A 17328-nucleotide genomic window follows, 5' to 3' on the forward strand; every position below is an offset into this window, starting at 1 on the left:
TCAGTGCTCTGCAGCCTCCTTGGCTGCCTGGTTTTCCTGATCTGAGAAAGCCCCACAGGAGGAGTAACTTAATAATGTCTTTCCCTGGGCTTCAATTGATGCATGGACACCCAGGGAGGCTGCAGAGGATTGAACATTGGTGAGACCATTTGTAGACTGAACGACACTCACAAATTGCCCTTGGTTGCTTCACAAGTAAGATAAGTGTATTGAAAAGCCCTGGGCATAGTGGGCTTAGTCCTGGGCTTAGTCTGCCTTGCAAGCAGAAAGTCCCATATTCATTCCCTGGCATCTCCAGGGAAGGTTGGGAGAGACTCCTGCCTGAAATCCTGTAGAGCTGCTGTCAGCCAGTGAACTCAGTACTGAGCTAGATGAACCAATGGTCTGACTTGGTATAAGGCAGCTAATTTCCGTCCCCACCTATGAGATTGTCAGACCATTTTCTCTTCCCTTGTTAATTTTCAGGTGCAAATTTCCTCCCATCAACTGATGGTAGAAAAACAACAATTTTTATTTTTTTGCACAGCTCTAGTTCTAATATCCCTATTCCTTATGAAGAGAAGGACCCAAGTTGAAAGAGAGGAGCGTGGATGTATCTGAGTGACAAATGATTGAGCTTGCACTAAAATGCAATTTTATTTCTTTTTAGCCAACATTTCAATGAGATTCAGCACAAGAATCCCTACGGCCTTCCTCTGGTGAGGAAAGAGTTAAGTCAGTCACTGGAAAGCAGGCATGTGTCCCTCTTATTGATCATGCTGGTTGTTCTGGGTCAGGGCTGGATGCATGGGGGAGGGGAGGGTCAGCAGAGGAAATGAAGGGAGGGATCAGCAGCCACTCAGCCAAAGCTGGTCCCAGGGAGCATCAGTGAAGTACAACTGGGTGATTGTAGAAGTGAAGCTTGAAATGCTCGCTTGCTCTTTTTTGACGGTGAACACTGCAAGCACAGTTCAAGCAGGGCCCTGTGGCCACAAATGTACAGGGAGGATTTTTACGGTTCAAGAGCAACTGGACCATTCAAGCTACCCACATGTGGCATTCTCGTTTTTGAAAGAAATTGTGAGTGAGGGGGAGCTGAGTGCTGGATCAAACTCATAACAGGCCACTAAGGAAGAAGAATAAAAACCAGACCAGGCTAAAGAGCAGGCCAGGAGGTCCTCCCTCCCTCCCTCCCTCCCTCCCTCCCTCCCTCCCTCCCATCTCTTTCTGTGAGCTGTGTCTGCATGGCATGGGGTCCCTTGAGAATGAGCAGAAGGCGCTGACCTTTTCAAGCCTGTGGGTACATTCAGATTTTTGAGCTAGTGTCAGGGGAAACCATCCACTCTGGTCACTTCCCAGAATGATAATTTTAACCTGTCCCATATTTCCAAGCTTCTTTTTATCTCCTTCCAAATAGGTATATACAGGTATAAAGATTTATGTTCTTTGCCGATATCCAGATTCCTATATATTTGATTCTTTTACAGATTGTCAGTCCTGTAAATTGTTGTAAAGTGGAACCTCGTGTTACGGACGGGATCCATTCCGGAGGCCCATCCGTAACACAGCTGAAGTGCTGTGTCTACACGTGATTTAGCGCAAGCGGCGAAACCCAGAACTAACCCGTTCCAGTACTTCCGGGTTGCCGCAGGACGCAACACAAAAACACGTAACCTGAAGCGGACACAACATGAGGTATGGCTGTAGTTTTCTTCTATCCTCCTCTCTTATATTTTTGACTAACATTTTGTTTTCTTCTTCTTCTTCTCTGCAACTAACCCAAATTCTGTAATCTTCTCTGTCACTATGGGCACACTTTCTTCTGGGGTTTCCGTTGTTATAGTCAGGTTGTCGGCAAAGGCTTTAACTCTGAAGGTCTTGTTTCCAACAACCCCTTAAGTTCTTTTCTTTTCTTTTCTGATGTTCGTGTTCAGAATTTCCAACACCAAAATAAATAACAGTGGGGATAAAGGACACCCCTGTCTTGTACCTCTCTTAATATTACAGTTTTCCATTAGATTGTTATTTATAACTAGTTTAGCTCTTTGTTGCAAATATATTGCATTTATACCTTTATAAAAAAAAATCTCCCGCTCCTATCATCTCCAGTGTTTTTTCATAAACCTCCAGGAGACATTGTCAAATGCCTACTTAATTGTAGTTTTCCAGCAAACCCAAACACACCAGTCACTCTGGAAATGACAACCCCAGGACTTTATGTGCATGAGAAGGTGTCATGAGCAAAAAGCCTCAGGACATGTTCTTTCCAAGGGTGTCTAATGTTCAGACAAAGGGCTCAAGTGATCTGAGAAGCTACACACTCTTGTGTCCTTGGCACCTGGCTGCTGAAACAGGAACATTCAAAGTGCCAGGAAGGGAGAGAGGGAGGGAGCAGTTCAGCTTAAATTCTGAGCCAGAGAAGAATGCATCTCGATTTGCGATGCAGCTGATCCAGTGAGCTGCAAGTCTTTACATTCTGTTACTATTCACAATTATTTCCCTCCGCTTTGCAATGTTAAAATGCAATGTTAGAATAAAGAGCATTTGGAAATGGGTAGAACGGGGATGGGGAACCTCAGTCCCAAGGACCAAAGAGTAAGAAATAGTAAGGAATTAGTAAGGAATTCTCTGTAAAGGAAGTCCATATGAAGTCCTGTGTGACTCAGACTTGCCTGAACATGGATGGACTTTCACACGCTTGTGGACTTGTCTGCGTGGGATGGCAAGCTATGATGGAGCCCATGTGGGAAGCCTTTCAGGGGCTGATCTGCTCCTCTGAGCTTCCAGTCGCCGGTGTATGCTCTGTTTATCTAAGCCAGAGTATCAGACCACAGGAGATGCTGAAAATAAATAAACAAACAAACAAATAAAACAATTGCTTAAATGCTGTGAGTCATATTTGATCCCAAAATGCTTTCTCCACATCTGAGCTCATTGCCACCTTTCATCATTCTGCCTCCTGGGTTTCCAAGTTGATTTTGATGAGGACTGGCAGGGATGGGTTATGCAGAGCACTTGGGGCTATGAGTCCTGTTGAAGCAAGCAAGAAAGGATTCGGCTCCACTTGTTTTGAAGTATTTGGGGGATGCACCAGATGATAAAAACAAGGAGGTACTACTTCTCGAAAAATAAAGCCCTTCCTCTGGACAATAACTGCGCTGAAATTTTATAGGCAGGAGACATGGCCCCAACTGATTTTGTATTTCTCACTTAAATGTGCTTTCCCAGCATCTCTGTTGAAGATGCTTTTCATGCAACTTCCATGCAACATAGGAGGCTGAGCACCTCCTATGGACTGGCTGGCAGCAAGTGATGCTGTGCTGGGAGACAACCCAAGCGCACTGAAAACCTTCTGATACCCGGCAGCAAGGATCCAAACATTTGGGCAAAGCTCTCACAAGATTATTTATGCTGCTGTTTGTGCAAAACCTTAGTTGCCACAGCAACAGATACATTATGGGATGACTGTATCTAAATGGGGCAGGAAGGAGCTGGAGGAAGGGAAGCATTTCTGACTTGATACCATGTTTGCTTAGGACTCGCTTCATTTGCAGTGGAATCCTGAGCAAGTCAGAAGTAATTTCCCATGAACTCACTCTGATTAGAATCCATAGGCTCAGCCAGATGCCCTTTCCATGCTATTGTAGAGTTCCTGTTCATTTGAATTGGGGACCTGTGAAATGCAGGTGAGGTTCAGAAGTGGGGAACTGATGTCTGCCCAGTTGTTGCTGAGTTGCTGGATTACAATTCACATCATCCCTGACAATTGGCAGTGCTGCCTGGAGCTGATGGGAGCTGGAATCCAACATCATCTGCAGGGCAACAGGTTCATCATCACTGCTGCTGTTTGTGCCCCATAATTGTGTGTGTGTGTGTGTGTGTGTGTGTGTGTGTGTGTGAGAGAGAGAGAGAGAGAGAGAGAGAGAGAGAGAGAGAGAGAGAGAGAGAGAGAGAGAGAGATTTGGCTCAGACACTAAAAATATCTGCTTCCAAGCTGTTATCCAGTACAGCTTTCTGCAACCTGCTTTCCTCCAGATGTTCTGAACTATTTCATAGAATCATAGAATCATAGAATCATAGAGTTGGAAGAGACCACAAGGGCCATCCAGTCCAACCCCCTGCCAAGCAGGAAACACCATCAAAGCATTCCTGACAGATGGCTGTCAAGCTTCTGCTTAAAGACCTCCAAAGAAGGAGACTCCACCACACTCCTTGGCAGCAAATTCCACTGCCGAACAGCTCTTACTGTCAGGAAGTTCTTCCTAATGTTTAGGTGGAATCTTCTTTCTTGTAGTTTGAATCCGTTGCTCCGTGTCCGCTTCTCTGGAGCAGCAGAAAACAACCTTTCTCCCTCCTTTATATGACATCCTTTTATATATTTGAACATGGTTATCATATCACCCCTTAACCTTCTCTTCTCCAGGCTAAACATACCCAGCTCCCTAAGCCGTTCCTCATAAGGCATCGTTTCCAGGCCTTTGACCATTTTGGTTGCCCTCTTCTGGACACGTTCCAGCTTATCAGTATCCTTCTTGAACTGTGGTGCCCAGAACTGGACACAATACTCCAGGTGAGGTCTGACCAGAGCAGAATACAGTGGTACTATTACTTCCCTTGATCTAGATGCTATACTCCTATTGATGCAGCCCAGAATTGCATTGGCTTTTTTAGCTGCTGCATCACACTGCTGACTCATGTCAAGTTTGTGGTCAACCAAAACTCCTAGATCCTTTTCACATGTACTGCTCTCAAGCCAGGTGTCTCCCATCCTGTATTTGTGCCTTTCATTTTTTTTGCCCAAATGTAGTACTTTACATTTCTCCTTGTTAAAATTCATCTTGTTTGCTTTGGCCCAGTTGTCTAATCTGTTAAGGTCATTCTGAAGTGTGATCCTGTCCTCTGGGGTGTTAGCCACCCCTCCCAACTTGGTGTCATCTGCAAACTTGCTCAGGATTCCCTCAAGCCCATCATCCAAGTCATTGATAAAGATGTTGAACAAGACTGGGCCCAAGACAGAACCCTGTGGCACCCCACTAGTCACTACTCTCCAGGATGAGGAGGAGCCATTGATGAGCACCCTTTGGGTTCGGTCAGTAATCCAGCTACAAATCCACTGAATGGTAGCATTGTCTAGCCCACATTTTACCAGCTTCTTTACAAGAATATCATGGGGCACCTTGTCAAAGGCCTTGCTGAAATCAAGATAGGCTACATCCACAGCGTTCCCTTCATCTACCAGGCTTGTAATTCTGTCAAAAAATGAGATCAGATTAGTCTGACATGACTTATTTTTCAGGAACCCATGCTGACTTTTAGTGATCACAGAGTTTCTTTCTAGGTGCTCACAGACTGTTTGCTTAATGATCTGCTCTAGAATCTTTCCTGGTATTGATGTCAGGCTGACTGGGCGGTAATTGTTTGGGTCCTCTCTTTTCCCCTTTTTGAAAATAGGGACAACATTTGCCCTCCTCCAGTCTGCTGGAACTTCGCCTGTTCTCCAGGAATTTTCAAAGATTATTGCCAGTGGTTCTGAAATCACCTCTGCCAGTTCTTTTAATACTCTTGGATGTAGTTCATCTGGCCCTGGAGACTTGAATACATCTAAACTAGCCAAGTATTCTTGTACTACCTCCTTACTTATTCTGGGCTGTGTTTCCCCTGCTGAATCATCTGCTCCATATTCTTCAGGTCGGGCGTTGTTTTCTTTCTTGGAGAAGACAGAGGCAAAGAAGGCATTGAGGAGTTCTGCCCTTTCTCTGTCCCCTGTTTGCATTTCACCATCTTCTCCTCTGAGTGACCCCACTGTTTCCTTGTTTTTCCTTTTGCTACGGACATACCCATAAAAGCCCTTTTTGTTGCTTTTAACCTCTCTGGCGAGCCTGAGTTCATTCTGTGCTTTAGCTTTTCTGACTTTGTCTCTACACGTGCTGGCTATATGTTTGAATTCCTCTCTGGAGATTTCCCCCCTTTTCCATTTTTTGTACATATCCCTTTTAAATCTTAACTCAGTCAAAAGTTCTTTAGATAGCCAGCCTGGCTTCTTTAGGCACCTTCCATGTTTCCGTCTCATTGGTATTGCCTGAAGTTGTGCTTTTAATATCTCCCTTTTAACAAACTCCCAACCATCATGAACTCCCTTCCCTTTTAGTATTACTGTCCATGGGATTTCACCCAGCGTTTCCCTAAGTTTTCTGAAGTCGGCTTTCTTAAAGTCTAGAATTTGGACCTTAGTATGCTTGGTTGCTCCTTTCCGCTGGATAATAAACTCCAGAAGAGCATGGTCACTCCCACCTAATGATCCTGCCACTTCTACCCCACTAACCAAGTCATCACTATTGGTTAGGACCAGATCTAAAATGGCTGATCCTCTTGTTGCTTCTCCCACTTTCTGGACAATGAAGTTGTCTGCAAGGCCAGTGAGGAATCTGTTCGACCTTATGCTCTTGGCTGAGTTTGACATCCAACAAATATCAGGATAGTTGAAATCCCCCATTACTACTATCTCACTTCCTTTGGAATGCTTGGCCATCTGTTCCAGGAAGGCATCATCTGTGTCCTCAGTTTGGCTTGGGGATCTATAGTAAACTCCCACAATGAGATCACTGTTGTTTTTCTCTCCCTTAATTTTGACCCAGATACTCTCAATTTGGCTTTGAAGTTTTAAATCCTGGATCTCTTCACAGGTATACATATCCCTAACATATAAAGCTACTCCTCCTCCTTTCCTGTTTGGTCTATTTCTCTTAAATAGATTGTATCCCTCTATTACTACATTCCAGTCATGAGACTCATCCCACCAGGTTTCAGTGATGCCTATTATGTCATATTTAGTTTGCTGTACCAAGAGCTCAAGTTCATCTTGTTTATTTCCCATGCTCTGTGCATTAGTATACAGACATTGAAGACCGTTGATCATTCCCCCATGTCTCTTATTTAAGGATATTTTCGTCCCACCACTAGGTCTGCATGCTGCTTGCTCCATTTGGTCCTTGACATTTGGATGATCATCTTCAGCATTTGATAGACTCCTACCTTCAGGACCACTGTCTCCCTCCCCCACATAAGTCAGTTTAAAGCCCTCCTGATGAGGTTTTTGAGTTTTGTGGCAAAAACATTCCTCCCAACTTTTGTGAGGTGCAGTCCATCACTTGCCAGAAGTCCATCTTCAAGAAACTGCAGACCGTGATCTAGGAATCCAAACCGTTCCTGTTTGCACCATTTGCGAAGCCAGTTTTTGCTCCCATTGGCTCCAGGGGCTGATGGGAGTTGTCATCCAAAACATCTGGAGGGAACCAGGTTGGGAAGGCTGATGTAGAACATTGTATCAGATGAACATTGCATCTGGGATGTTAACATCATGTAAACAATTCTGTATTCCTTTTATTTTATTTTCTGCCAAGGTGGTATGGTACTGTTCTGTAAGGTTAAGGCTGCCATTTCTAGCAACAGAACTCACAATGCACCTTCCAATAAAAGGCCAAGAGGAACATGACATGCGTGGCAACATGGATGTAGAATCCATACCTCTGCAAACAGCCTCCATGGGTCCTGCAAGCATCAGAGTGAATACGTTCTCTCCTTTAATGCTGCCCTGCAGTCTCTGGCATTAAGTCCAGCACCTCCCAGCTCTGAGACTCCTCTTCTGGAGCTGCAGTAGAAAACTATCAGTAACCAACCAGCCTCCTCCTACTCCAGCTTCCTTCTAACCTGGCCAAGGTTCCTTTCTCCTTATGTGGCATCATGTGTCCTCCAGAATCATAACTTCTCTCCTTCCTGTTTTCTTAACTGTTTGCAATGGTGCAAGAAGAAGGATGGATATTCATAGAATCATAGAATTGTAGAGTTGGAAGGGACCACAAGGGTCATCAAGTCTAACCACCTGTAATGCAGGAATTTTTATACCCAGCATGGTGCTAGAGCACACAACTCTGAGATTAAGAGTCTCGTGCTCTACTGACTGAGCTATTTGCTAGGTTAGCAGGGGGCTGGGTATCTTACTTCCCATTGCAGCCCTGGGCTTGGGATAGAGAGGAGAGAGTGAGAGCAGGGTGGAGTTTTCAACTTTGACAATGCTCACTTTCCATTTGACCATGCCTTCCTCTGGCATATGGCCCTAACATGTTGACCAGTAGGAATAATGTTGGTTTCAGTTGACCAGTTGGCCAGTTTTAATGTATAGGTCCTGGCCTGTAAACCCCCATGTGGTCTTCGTTCAGGGTGTCCCAAGGAGTAGTTTCTCCCATTTGAACATTTTTGCATACTCAGGTTTCTGCCTCATACGTTCATTTGCTTAATATGGCAACACTTTAGAACTCCCTGCCTGTTGACATCAGACAGGAGCATTCGCTGTATTCTTTTCGACACCTGCTTAAAACATTTTTGTTTAGGCAAGCCTGGCCAGCCACGTACATGTTGGTATGTTATAATTTCTTTTTAGTTTACTGCTGGTTTTAAATGCTGTCCAAATTATGTAACTACTTTTTTAATGTTTATATTGATAATTTTCATTTCTTTCAAACTGCTCAGAGGTTTCACTGCAATCAAGTGACATATATTTTTTGTTAAATAAATAAATAAATACTACTAAAAAGGTCCTTTTCCACATTCACTAGCTTCCCATGTGTTTCTGGGTGCAATTTGAAATTGAAGTTTTAATCTGTAAATCCCAGGACAGCTTGGGACCCCAGGACTCCCCATATGTCAGAGGCTATTTTAGGATAGCATGACTGGCGCACTCACACTGGGTCCCACACTGCAGGGGGGTGCCAAACGCCTTTCACAACCTCAGGTAGTGGCACCTCCTGGCTCACCTTAACATTCCAAGGGTCCACTTTCAAACCACCTGCCGTCAACAGGTGGCCAATGCAGGGAACTTGTTTCAGTCTCAACTTAGCCTTATCTTGATGCAACTTGATGTTTCCCTCTCTGCACCACTCTGCACCACCCTTGGGCTCTTGCAGCTCCCTCTACCATAATTAGGATATTACCTGCAATTATCTTCAGTCCTGGGATATTTTCTGTCTCTTGATTCAATCTGCTTTGAAATACTTTGGCGGGGGGGGGGGGCTGGGCTGATGTTCATTGGCATTTGTAGCCAGAGCATTTTACCAGGCGGTTTCTGTATAATGATCAAGCTCTTCATTCAAACTGTGCTGTTCTCTCCTGGAGCAGTTATGCCCTTGGCTTGAAGGCTCCCCAGTTCCTTCCTCCATGGTTCTGCCAAGCACTACAGGCACCCTCGATGGGGGAGGGGGGATCTTTAATGGCTCGATCCACCTCAAGCTTGAGTTTCCTGGCCAAATGTCCTTCCCCTTTAACATGTGTAACAGGGACAACTCAGAATGGCTTCCCATGTTGACATGTTGGTCCTCATTGTTTCCTCCTCCCTCTTTGTTATTGTTTGCAAGAATAAAATGTGATATTGTTCACTTGCAACACCCCCCGGCCCCCAAAGAAAAGACCACGAAGAAGGGAAAGAGGCCTCAATGGGCCTTAAAAGTGCCCATCTACAGTGAGAAACTGGACAGCAGATGAGGAGGCAAACTGGCCACACTCTCCCACGATGGTGAACGTATCATGTTTATTTACATTATATTACTTTTCTATTTCTAAATGTGCATCTATCCATAAAAATTAATATATGAAAATACTGTGCTTCAATTGTAGCACTTCTTTCTAAATGTGCATCTCTATATAAAAATTAGCATAGGAAAAAGAAAAGCATTCCCCAATGTCTCCAGCGTTTTCTCTGTTGTCTATGCTACAGAACGGATCTGCTCACCGGATTGTACTTTAGGCAAGATGTTCTCCTGTTTGTTGCACCTGAGTCAATGTCATGGCTTGAGCTCCTGTGCTTCCTAGCAGTGCTCTGTGGACATTCCCCTTAATAATGATGAACTGTAGGCAATGGAGTTTACTGTTCTTCGGACTGAGAATTTTAAGCCTGTGCTTCACGACACATTTCACAGGTTCTCTGTTCAATATTTGTTTCTCCATCAACTAGAGCTAATGGCAGCACATTACAGCTGGCTCCACAATTCTGTTGAAAATGACCTGGGATAGGTTTCTTTGGTCCCTGAATCCCCTCCTATGTGGGCATTGTGCTCTCTTGATGCCAGAGCGAGGCTGAAGACATCCTTACACGCACCCTTTGGACTTCTCCCTTCCATCCTTCCTGGCTCTCCCGGCCAGCCCACAAGGTCTCTTCTGGTTCCTGCACAGTCTTGGGAAGTGATCAGGTTTGCCACACCCTGAGCCCTTCTCTCCGCCTGCTGGGCACGTTTCTCTTTTCTCTTTGCGTTGCTTCCCACAGTATATGCGCCATGTGCTAGGCAGTCATCAGTGTGGCTCTCTGCATGCTCATGGTGAAAACCTAGCTGGCGTCAGATTGCATGCGCCTGCACCATGTGTGTGGCGTCTGGTGCCCTCCTGAGCCTCACTTGAGAAGCTTCTGCTGCTCTGCCAATCTTCAAACAATGGCTCTTGCAATGGTCTGCCACTGAGATCCTGATCTATGGTCCCTCAGACAATTCTGTCTCTGATGAGAGAGTCTCAAGTACAGGTTGCTGCCGATGTCCTCAGTGCCCTGGCATAAGCACACATGAAAAAAGGGACGCCCTATTCCATCATCATCTTTGTTGTTGTTTTTGATACCCTGCTTATCTGAATGGGATGCCCCAGCCACTACGGGAAGCTTCCAACATCTATAAAACACAATAAAACATTAAACATTTTTAAAAAAATCTTCCCTATACTGTACAGGGCTGCCTTCAGTTGTCTTCTGAAGGTTGTATAGTTACTTATCTCCTTGGCTCAGGGGTTGCAAAACTCCATACCCTCCAACATTTCTCCAATGAAAATAGGGATGGCCTTAGGAAAAGTGGGACATTCCAGGATCAAATCAGAAACTGGGATGGCTTCCGTAAATCCAGGACTGACCCTGGAAAATAGGGACCTTTGGAAAGTCTGCATAAGCAGTCCTGTTGCCTCATAAAAGAAAGCTTGTAGCATTCCCAGCCATCGTTTTGTCCGCCCCTTGAATAGCTGTTTCAGAGTGCAAAGAGCACTAAGCTCTGTGGCTCTGCTCTGTGTCTGACCTTCTCCTCCTGCTTGACATCCTCACTGGAAGGGCTGTGGGCCAGTAAAGCCAGCGTCCCCTGCCTGAGCCAGTGTTGCTTTGAGAGGCATTTGGAGATGACCAACAGAGTCATTTTCAGGCCTTTTTCTGCAAAGTTTTACACATGAATGTGTTTTTATGTAGTCACAGTGCCGGTGATTCTTTGTCCTGTTGATTTTATGCTGCCGATATTGCTTTTTTACAATTTCAAATTGTTATTGTGTTGAGATTTTCAAATGAAGGCCTGAATTCTCTCAGAGTTGTCAGTTTGGATGGTTTGTTAGTTTTACTGTCAGTTGCCTTGAGGTACCTTTTTAAAAAAATAAAATCAGTTAGAAAATCATGTTACAAATGGATTGTCTCCATTTTGCTTTTCAGTTGTCATACACCTGTGCCCTTAGGGGAGACAATTTATGGTTTGATGTGTGCCTTCTAAATTTGTCATTTTGTTAAACATAGCCCAGGTTTTGACATCTTTTTGGGGGAAGAAAACACAACACAAACCTGTTGCAAGCTGTCTTTGTCGCTGAGTGTGCTAAAGAAAGCTGGTAGTGTGTGTGTGTGTGTGTGTGTGTGTGTAAACACCCCCAAAGATAAAAAAATCAGTCAACCAAAGCTTCCCTGGAATTATTCCAGACTTGCATCTTGTGAGGGTGGCCATGTGTCTTGCTATATAGAGGACACTCCTCATTTTCAGGGCAGCCCTGTATTTGAAGGCTGTCCAGTCTGGTTTGAAACTAAGGAAGATCATCGGAAGGGAGAGCAGGAGGGGCATTGAAGGCCCCCATTCACAGGTAGTACACAACTCACCACCCTACGGGGCTGTATCCAATGATAGCTGTCTACCAGTGCAGGGGCAAGTTGCACAACAGAGGAGCCCAGCACAACAGTTGTGTTAGCAGTAATTTATTGCACAACAATTGCCCAATAAAGTCACCAGCAACCTGTTTCTGCATTCTCTTGTGCAAAAATGTTCCAGTGGCATAAAACATTTTGCCAGCAGAACAAGTATTCCACTAGGTGACTTGCACTTAGTGCTGCATTGGACGCAGCCCTGGCTGTCAACGGCTCCAGTAACAACACAAGCTATTTTTTCCAAGGGCTGAACCAAATGCTTTGAAATACTGTAAACATTGTAAGCATGAAGTGGAAGCTTTGAAGGGAGTGAACAGGGTTCACACAGGGCCATCTTAAGCATATCCAGCGCTGTGGTGCAAAGCTCCCTCCGGCGTGTCCCCCCCCCCGTTTCCCAGAGTTGTCAACCTTTTTTTCGGGAGGACAGCGCTACCAGCGGGACTGGAGGAGGTGGGCAGTGGCGGCTGAAGGGTGGCCACACCCCTTTCTTGCCCTGCTTTGCACTCTCCTTTTCCCCCTGCCTGCAAGAAGTTCTTGAACACGGATCATGTCTCTTGCTTGCTTGGATGAAGGATGAAGAGAGAATGCAGGAAAAGGCCTATGGCGCAAAGGCAGGATTTGCATCCACTGCCCCATCCACATTTGCCTCTGGCCCCCACCTACCTCTGTCACGTGTCCCCCAGACAGCTGCTGCAAAAGAAATGTGGCCCTAGAGCTGAGAAAGGTTCTCCATCCCTGCTTCTGCATGAAATAGCTGCTTATGAGGGTCCATAAACATGGCTTCTTCTAAGGCCTCTTCCTGCTTTGGCAGGCCATTCCTTTGCTTAAACTGGGCCCATGGAGGAGAGTAGGAAAGGGCTGGTTTGGTTTTTGTTGTTCAGTTTTTATCCAGCCTTCTGCAACGCTATGCCCTGCAAATGTCTTGGACTGCAGTTGTAGTCCCAAACAGCTGGAGAATCTCAAGCGGGGGAAGTCTGCTTTTAATCTGACTCTGCAGGAGACATTCTTGGAGACTTGCGGGGGCCTGGAGTCAGTGGGGGAAGCACAATGTGGCCTGGTGGGGGTGGCTCTGGCTCTTTCCATGCCGCTTGCAGCTGGGGCATCTTTCCACTTTATCCCCGTAGGCTTTGTCACGACTCCCATTGACTCATATCTGTGTAATGCAATGCAATGACATCTCACCCCTTTAATAACAAAATGTGATTGTGAGAGGAAAAACAGCCACATATATTCTGGGTTATTAATGAGGCAGGTGAGGACTCTGCTTCGGGTGGCAGAAGACCCCCCTGGCCTTCCTGTGGGTGCCCTGTCACCTTTGCCAGCAGCAGAGAAGCGCCGCCACCATTCGCACCCATTTTGGGCGATTTTGTGGCCATGTTGTGCACCACAGGTTGGGGGGGGGAGCCTTCTCCACTCCGGTTATGCTTGCTGGTTTCCTGTGGGTGCCCAGTTGGCCCCTGTGAGAACAGCACTGATACAGGTGGTCCTTTGGTCTGTGGTGCAGGGGTTGGATTGATGGACTAGGACCTGGGAGAGACTAGGGCTCCAATCCCCTTTCAGCCAGGAACCTCACTGGGTGACCTTGGGCCACTAACTCATGCTCAGCCCAACCTATCTCACAGGGCTGTTGCGTGGCTAAAATGGGGGAGAAGAGAGCTGTGCCTGCCACCTCAAGTTCCTTGGAGGGAAGGTGGGAGAGAAATGTAATAAATAAGAGAGACCCATCTGTCTGATCCAGTAGCACTGGGCAGCCATTGCCATTGCAGCACCTTCTAGGTGGACTACAACTCCCATGATTTTTGGAGGGCACCATGGCACTTGTGCATGTGCAGAAAATGTTTGTGTCTTCACTTGCTTCTGATCTAGAAGACTTGCAAATGCCTAATGTAGACATTTTCGGCTCCCATGCACTTGGGCCGGTGTGGATTGTACTGACCATGATGTGGAGTTGGGTGGCCATCACCATCCCACTTTGCCCACTTTGCTGCTTCTCTTGGAGACTGGCTGCTTCACTGGGTGGGGCTTATGAGTTGTGCAAGTTAGATTGGCCTAGCTGGAGAGTTCAGTGACTGCATCTCTACTTTGCATGTAGCGGTGTCAGAGAATCATAGAGTTGGAAGTGACCACAAGGGACATCCAGTCCAACCCCCTGCCAAGCAGGAAACACCTTCAAAGCATTCTTGACATATGCCTGTCAAGTCTCCAATTAAATACCTCCAAAGAAGGAGACTCCACCACACTCCTTGGCAGCAAATTCCACTGCCAAACAGCTCTTACTGTCAGGAAATTCTTCCTAATGTTTAGGTGGAATCTTCTTTCTTGTAGTTTGAATCCATTGCTCCGTGTCCGCTTCTCTGGAGCAGCAGAAAACAACCTTTCTCCCTCCTCTATATGACATCCTTTGATATATTTGAACATGGCTATTATATCACCCCTTAACCTTCTCTTCTCCAGGCTAAACATATCCAGCTCCCTAAGCCGTTCCTCATAAATTCTCCAAATTTTAATTTACATTTGAATCTGGGATCTTGTGACACCTTGAATCCTGGCTCCAGAACTATCTCTCCATTTTATATGCCCATCAGATTCCATGAATTAACGGGTGGTTTTTGTCTCCCCATCCCAAATCATAACATAACAACGTAGTGTACGTCATTTTGACATTGTGGCTCCCAAATGACATCTCTGACCTCTACTTGACCTTGGGCTCATCCCCACTTCTGCTTGTCCCAGACCTAGAAAGCAGGGCTCACAACGGATTTCTAAGGGCTCTGGGCTCTGCCTCTTGAAAACCTGATATTTATTGCTAAATTGGAGAAAAATCAGTTGTTTTCCTGGAAGAAAGCAGTAGCACAAGCAGCAGCGTGGATGAGCTCCAAGTCTTTAACTATGAAAAGGCCCATTCTCCCAATAAAGGGGAATAAGTGAGGCTTAGCTAGAAAAATAGTTTTGCAATCCTCTACTTGAGCAATATAGATTAAAATAGGCACTGCTTGAACATGATTCCATAAGCACTCATCTTATTATTTAAATTGGTATACCAGACCCTCCAAGTTCCCGTATTTTCCAGGGACAGTCCTGGATATAAAGAAACTATCCAGGCTTCTGATTTAATCCAGGAACGTCCCACTTTTCTTTAGGACATCTCTATTTTCGGAGAAATGTTGGAGGATGTGGTATACCACTCTTCATCCGAAAATCACAGGAGGGTTCACAACATAAATGGGGAGCCACCACAGAAAGACCTGTTTTTGTGTTGCCACCTTCTGGACTTCTCATAGGGCACACAAAGAAGGGCCTCAGATGGACATTGCGGGTCTGAGGAGAGGCGGTCCTGAGCTGTTTAAGGCTTTAGAGGCCAAAACTGGTACTTTGAATTGGGCCTGGAAACTAATTGACAACCAGTGCAGTTGAGCCAGGATCGGTGCAAAATGCTCAAACCGTATTGTCTTGTGAGCAATCTAGCCACCAAATTATGCACCAGTAAGTGTAATGAAGATGTCTAAATGAACATGAAGAATAGCACAATAACAATTTATAATCTGTTGCATGGTGATGCTGGGGAGAGAGGCAAAATCTGTTTTCACATGTGGCATGGGACCAGGGGGAGAATTTGGGCAGCAAGTTTGGGATTCACACATCCCGTTTTTTTTTTTTTTTTTGTAGAAGGTCCCATGTGCAAACCCCAGCACATGGCAGGTGATGGGAAAGACCCACTGCCAGTCGGAACAGGTAATATGGGCTAGATGCTAAAGTAGTCTGAATGGATATAAGGCCGCTCAATTTCTCCATATTCTGCCATTACTTTTCATTAGAAGGAACAATGAGCTACATAAGGCACTGGAGCCCCTCCGCAGACCTCTGAACACCCAGTTTTGAAGATTTCGCTTGGTCTTCCTTGCACACTTTGTATCTGTCAGACCTCGGACAACCAGTTAATGGGAACTACAGGGGAGAAGAGTGCTGAGCCTTCAGATGCTGCTCAGAGGCTTCCCAGAAGAGGCATCTGGTTAGTTACTGTGAGAACAGGATGTTGGGCTAGATGGAGCATTGCTCTGATTCAGGAAGGCTTTCCCACAAGGGTTAGAAACTTGGCAATTTTTAAAAATGAAAGCCGAAATTTTCAGGATGCTGAATCCTGAAGCCAATACCAAAGCTTTTCTGCAGTCAAATGGAATCACAAGACAGTCATGGTCCTGCACTGAGGTGTTCAGAATGCAGGCCACCAATCCGTTTTTTCTTTTTCTTTTGTTGTCAACCCTAACTGTTGCCAGAAACCACACACTTCTGAGAAATGATTAATCTTGCCAATACCCCCCCCCCAAAAAAAATCCTGTCTAATTTACCATCAGGGCTGCTGAACCATCAAACAGGGAAGTTACAGATTAGAGAAAAGTGGAGTGTAGCAGGTCTATTCCAGCAAGTTCTTAACAGTGAGGACAAACAAATAATAAACCAACTTGAGTGAAATGACAGAAGCAAACAAAACAGCCATTGTCCACAGCAGAGGGGCAGGGAAGAGAACCAGGGAGGTGGAGAGGGAGAGAAATATTCAGGACTTGCTAAGCTCTAAAGTGCTTTGTGCTCAACTGGATGGTCAAAGTCCAGCTGGCAAGAAGAAGAGTGGCTGTGCATTAATGCTCCAACTCCCTGGAAGGGAGCAGAGCTCATCGCCACTCCATGCCTCACTTATTGCATTCCTTATCACCTGCTGAGTACGACAAGGTTGTACGACAAGGAGTACGACAAGGTTGTATATTGTCTCCCTGCTTATTTAACTTATATGCAGAATTCATCATGCGAAAGGCTGGACTAGATGAATCCCAAGCCGGAATTAAGATTGCCGGAAGAAATATCAACAACCTCAGATATGCAGATGACACAACCTTGATGGCAGAAAGCGAGGAGGAATTAAAGAACCTTTTAATGAGGGTGAAAGAGGAGAGCGCAAAATATGGTCTGAAGCTCAACATCAAAAAAACCAAGATCATGGCCACTGGTCCCATCACCTCCTGGCAAATAGAAGGGGAAGAAATGGAGGCAGTGAGAGATTTTACTTTCTTGGGCTCCTTGATCACTGCAGATGGTGACAGCAGTCACGAAATTAAAAGACGCCTGCTTCTTGGGAGAAAAGCAATGACAAACCTAGACAGCATCTTAAAAAGCAGAGACATCACCTTGCCTACAAAGGTCCGTATAGTTAAAGCTATGGTTTTCCCAGTAGTGATGTATGGAAGTGAGAGCTGGACCATAAAGAAGGCTGATCGTCGAAGAATTGATGCTTTTGAATTATGGTGCTGGAGGAGACTCTTGAGAGTCCCATGGACTGCTAGAAGATCAAACCTATCCATTCTTAAGGAAATCAGCCCTGAGTGCTC

At 45.5% G+C, this 17328-nt stretch overlaps 1 protein-coding gene across 8 annotated transcripts in view; it reads left to right on the forward strand.

Annotated features, from left to right (window-relative positions):
• ZMAT4 (zinc finger matrin-type 4) overlaps window positions 1-17328 on the forward strand; it is a 181506-nt gene that overhangs the window by 18444 nt on the left and 145734 nt on the right. For 5 of the 8 annotated variants that reach the window (XM_060276426.1, XM_060276427.1, XM_060276422.1 and 2 more), the window contains exon 2: window positions 650-1674. The exons of 2 other annotated variants lie outside the window; for them this stretch is intronic. The gene's annotated coding sequence lies outside the window, so the exon portion shown is untranslated. The remainder of the gene's footprint in view (window positions 1-649; window positions 1675-17328) is intronic. One more of the 8 variants, XM_060276424.1, reaches the window with a different exon arrangement.

This window comes from Zootoca vivipara, chromosome 6 (genome assembly GCF_963506605.1).
Source record: "Zootoca vivipara chromosome 6, rZooViv1.1, whole genome shotgun sequence".
In the NCBI taxonomy this organism is placed as follows: Eukaryota; Metazoa; Chordata; class Lepidosauria; order Squamata; family Lacertidae; genus Zootoca; species Zootoca vivipara.